General features: G+C 41.8%; 1 pseudogene; it reads left to right on the top strand.

Moving 5' to 3' along the window:
• The first annotated feature begins 1,085 nt into the window (after positions 1-1,085).
• Positions 1,086-4,980, top strand: LOC147386594 (homeobox-leucine zipper protein ROC2 pseudogene; annotated as a pseudogene).
• The last annotated feature ends 389 nt before the right edge of the window (positions 4,981-5,369 follow it).

Consider the following 5,369-nt stretch of genomic DNA (forward strand, 5'->3'; position numbering starts at 1 on the left):
GCGCTTGAGAAAACTTGTTGCGCATTAGTCTGGGCTTCTCAACTACTACGTCACTATTTGCTTAGTTACTCAACTATGCTTATTGCAAGAATGGACCCCCTGAAGTACCTTTTCGAGAAACCGGCATTAACAGGTCGCACTGCAAAATGGCAACTATTGTTATCTGAGTTTGACATCACCTAATTCACTCAAAAAGCCATCAAAGGGCAAGCAATAGCCGACCACCTAGCCAAGCACCCGTTGCCTGACTACGAGCCATTAAAGACAAACTTTCCTGATGAAGCCATACTGATCACTGAGATTGAAGACGATAATGATGAACCAGGTTGGAAAATGTACTTCAATGGAGCAGCCAATTAGAAAGGAAACGGAATAGGGGCAGTTCTGATGAAGTTAGATGGATCCCACGTGCCAATCGCAATCAGACTAAAATTTCAATGTTCCAACAATGAGGCTGAATACGAAGCATGCATAGCCGGGTTGAAGGCAGCACTAGATCTCGAGGTAGATGAGATCGATGTTTGCGGAGATTCAAGCTTAGTAGTCTATCAGACGACTGGAGAATGGAAGACCCGAGAGCAGAGATTGGTTCCTTACCACGAGTATCTGGAAGAACTAAGCTCGCGCTTTGATAGGATTTCATTTACGTACATGCCGAAAGCTAAGAATCAATTTGCAGATGCACTAGCTACACTTGCTTTTATGATCAGTATCTCGGAAGACCTAATCATCGACTCTATTGAGATTGGAATTCAAGATGAACTGGCTTACTGTCTACTTATTGAAGTAGAAGAATCTGAAGAAAAACCATGGTATTCTGACATCAAGGCATATCTTGAAGATCGAACGCTCCCTCAGATGCAACGCCAAATGATCGAAGAACCATTCAGAAGCTAGCAGGGCAATTCTTTTTAAGCAATGGTATTCTGTACAAGAAGTCGCACCATGAGGTCTTACTTAGGTGTGTGGCAGAAACAGAAACGAAACGACTAATTGAGACCGTTCACGGTGGAGTCTGTGGGCCCCACATGAATGGTCACATGCTGGCCAAGAAGATCATGAGGATGGGATACTATTGGTCGACAATGGAGAGTGACTGCTATCAGCACGTCCGCAAATGTCATTTATGCCAGATTTATGTCAACAAGATCAACGTTCCACCTTCAGAACTACATAACATGACTACTTCTTGGCCTTTCTAGCTCTGGGGCGTGGACGTCATCGGTCTGATCTCGCCAAAAGCTGCTAATGGGCACCGTTTCATTCTAGTTGCCATCGACTACTTCACAAAATGGGTAGAAGCGGCGTCCTATGCTAATGTCACCAAAAACAATGTCTTGAAGTTTGTCAAGAATAACATCATCTGCCGGTATGGACTTCCCAGCGGATTGGTAACTGACAATGCTAAAAACTTCAAAAACAAGGACATGGTCAAGATGTGCAAAGACTTTCAGATCACTCATCACAACTCTGTACCCTACAGACCTAAGATGAACGGAGCAGTCGAGGTAGCCAACAAGAATATCAAGAAAATCATCGAGAAGATGGCAGTTACGTACAAAGACCGGCACGACATGTTGCCTTTCGCCCTTCACGCTTATCGGACTTCATTTCGAACTTCAACTGGGGCAACTCCGTACTCATTGGTGTATGGCATGGAAGCAGTCTTACCCGTAGAGGTTGAGATTCCTTCCCTCCGAATCTTAAAAGAAGCAGAGTTAGATGAAACTAAATGGATTCAAGCTCGGTTCGATCAGCTGAATCTGATTGAAGAGAAACGCCTTGCAGCCATTTGCCATGGACAGATCTATCAGCGACGAATAACTCGTGCCTATAACAAGAAAGTTAAGCCTAGGGATTTCTCACCAGGAGACCTGGTCTTAAAGAAGATTCTGCCAATCCAAGAAGACGCCAGAGGAAAGTTCAGACCAAATTATGAGGGACCATTCATCGTGCAGAAGGTAATGACGGGAGGAGCTCTGATTCTCACAGAAATGGACGGACAAGTCTTCCCGCAACCAATCAATGCTGACACTGTCAAGAAATACTACACCTAAAATTGATCTTGAGACGACGAAAGGCCATCTTTGCTATCCCAAACAATCCATCACACCCTAGTCAACTCTTTTGAGCCATCACGTTCATTTCTTAACCTAAGACCGGGGCAAGTCAACAACTACAAAAAAAAAAAAGATCAGAAAGAAATAGAAAAATCAAAAGCATCAAAAGTACTCCTGGCCCGTATGAGGATAAATTGTGAACGGCTAAAAGTACAAAAAAAAATCAAAAAAGTCAAAAACTTAGACACTTGATCTAAGTTCGACCCAAATCTCCAGTCTAAATAAGTTCGAGAGACGTTGGGAGGAGACATAGATCCCCTTTTCGAAGCAAAAATAGACAAATCCCAAGTCTAAACCACTCTAGACAAACCTAGACCTTAACCTTTTTGTAACCTTCCATTACCATAAGCCTAAGCTAACGTTTCGTCTTACTTAAAGTCCTTTTTGATCAGGAAATATTCTAGGGCAACATAATGACAGTGGCAGTACCAATGATCTTGCAACTTGGTCCGAACCTCAAAGTCTTGTTAGTCGTTGAAAAACTCGAAAGGGGATCTAGATCTATTACTCAAGAAAGAGTGCCACTACAAGAGTAGAGTCACCGATCTCGCAGCTCAACTTGAGTCACCAAGCCACAAAGACACAGTGACTCCGAGCAGAATTGTAATGAAAAATCTAGAAAAATACAAGCATGGTCTGAAAAGGCATAGTGAAAACCTGAAAGGGCGCTATGAGTAAAAGAATCAACTATGGCAAGATCAAAGCCACTAGCACGATGAAAATCCCAAAAAGGACGTCGATGCGTAAAAATGTGGAAACCGGGTCTGATGAAAATCGTAATTGGCATCATGGGCAATAAAGGTTAACAAAAAAAAAACAACTCCTGGCCCGCAAGAGTATAAACTGTGAACGGTAAAATCTTTCCAAAATCCCGAGACCCAAACGGATAATAGTCTTCCAATACCAGGGCACTGGGAATGACTCTAAAGGAATCAAAAGAGCAATTGACGTTTATATCCTCTATGATTGGCAAAAACACCAAGATCGTCACAACCAAAGATTTTAAAAATTCTGAATTTATCTTATTCATTTGATAAAGATATTTCATAAAATTTCAAAAAGAAAAACTATTATTTTGGTCGATGATGAAGAATCTAGGACTTATTCAAAACTTCAAGTTTTCAAAGCATTAGATACACCTGAGGCCAAGTAATTACAAAACCTATTTTCTTTGCATTTAATCTTTCAATGTTTTGCAATAAAAAGAAAATACAAAAAGAGTTAATACAAGGCAAAAAGAGTCAAGGCGTTCTTCCAAAGCACGGATCCGGACAGCATGACTCATCATCACTTTTCCAGCGTCCAAAGCATTACGACTCACTAGACAAGACGCGAAGGCATCGAAGCAGGGACCCCAAGCAAGCTCCTCCTGAGCTCACTCCCCGAGCCTACTGAGGTAGATAAACAATTGATCATCGAACTCGCAGTTGTAGCAATGGAAGAGTTTATAAGAATGACCCAACTAGGGAAACCCTTATGGATGCATAGCCTTGATCATGCTTATGAGATTCTAAGTGAAGATGAGTACGGGTGAACATTCCCGAGGGGAGTTGGGCCAAAACCATTTGGATTGAAATCAGAAGCTTTTCGAGAAACTGCCGTTGTTATCATGAATCACATTAACCTTGTTGAGATCCTTATGGATGTGAATCAGTGGTCCACCGTGTTTTCTAACATTATTTCAAAAGCAACAACTCTTGAGGTTGTATCAACAGGCTAGCAGAAAACTATAATGGAGCTCTTCAAGTGATGACAGTAGAATTTCAAGTCCCTTCACCTCTTGTTCCGACTCGAGAGAGTTTCTTTGTAAGGTATTGTAAACAACATGCTGAGGGAATTTGGGTGGTGGTCGATGTTTCCTTGGATCATTTGCGTCCTAGCCCGATATCGAGATGTCGAAGAAAGCCATCAGGTTGTTTAAATCCAAGAAATGCCAAATGGTTACTCCTAGGTTATATGGGTCGAACACGTAGAAGTGGATGATAAAGTAGTTCATAGTATATATAAAACACTGGCTAACTCCAGCCTTGGGTTTGGCGCAAAGCGTTGGGTTGCTACCCTAGATCGACAATGTGAACGCCTTGCAAGTGTTATGGCTAGTAACATACCCGCTGGAGATGTTGGTGTGATCACAAGTCAAGAAGGGCGAAAGAGTATGTTGAAGTTAGCTGAGAGAATGGTGATGAGTTTTTGTTCTGGTGTAAGCGCTTCTACTGCTCACACATGGACAACATTATCGGGAAGTGGCGCTGAAGATGTAAGGGCCATGATTGGAAAAAGCATAGATGATCCCGGCAGGCCTCCTGGTATTGTGCTAAGTGCAGCTACTTCTTTCTTGCTTCCAGTCCCACCAAAGAGAGTTTTCAATTTCCTTCGCAATGAGAACTTTAGAAGTGAGTGGGACATTCTTTCTAATGGCGGTGTTGTTCAAGAAATGTCACATATTGCTAATGGCAGAGATCCTGGTAACTGTGTTTCTCTACTGCAAGTTAATACTCCAAATTCCAGTCAGAGCAACATGTTGATATTACAAGAGAGTAGCACCGATGCAACGGGTTCTTTTGTAATCTATGCTCCTGTTGATATTGTTGCAATGAACGTGGTTCTAAATGGGGGAGACCCAGACTGTGTAGCACTCATTCCCCCTGGTTTTGCTATACTCCCCGATGGGCTAACAGTAAATAGAGGTAGAATTACTAAAGTTGGGTCTGGTAGATCCCTATGGACTGTCGCATTCCAGATCTTGGTCAACTGTGCTCCAACTGCAAAACTTTCTCTTGGATTTGTGGCTACTGCTAACAACCTCAGTGCTTGCACCATTGAAAGGATCAAAGGTATCAAGGGACAATGCATGAATTGAGAGGTTTAGCTTATGATAGAAACATAGCAAGATCAACAAAAGAAGGCAATGAAGAGCAAATAAAAAAAAATCAAAAAAATCAAAAGAATTTCAAAAACCTTTCGAGTTGCACTCAACTCTGATTTATCAAAACACGATCGAAGAAATAATCGGATTTCAAAACTCATCAAATTTTCATCAAATCAAAGATCTCACACGAGCTCCGCGCCATCGAGATCAATGAATTAATAAGGCAAAACTCTGTCAGACCCCGTGCTTGAGTAGCCATTTTCCACAAAAATCTTCAATACAATCGATAATTCAAGATCGTGTTTTTACAGAATTTTTCTGGCCCGTACAAATAAGGGTTTAGTCTATTCTTTGCAGTTCTTTGCATGCAATTCCTGCAA

The sequence above is a fragment of the Akebia trifoliata genome, chromosome 14 (assembly GCF_017979445.1).
Source record: "Akebia trifoliata isolate Shusen 1 chromosome 14, ASM1797944v1, whole genome shotgun sequence".
Taxonomy (NCBI): Eukaryota; Viridiplantae; Streptophyta; class Magnoliopsida; order Ranunculales; family Lardizabalaceae; genus Akebia; species Akebia trifoliata.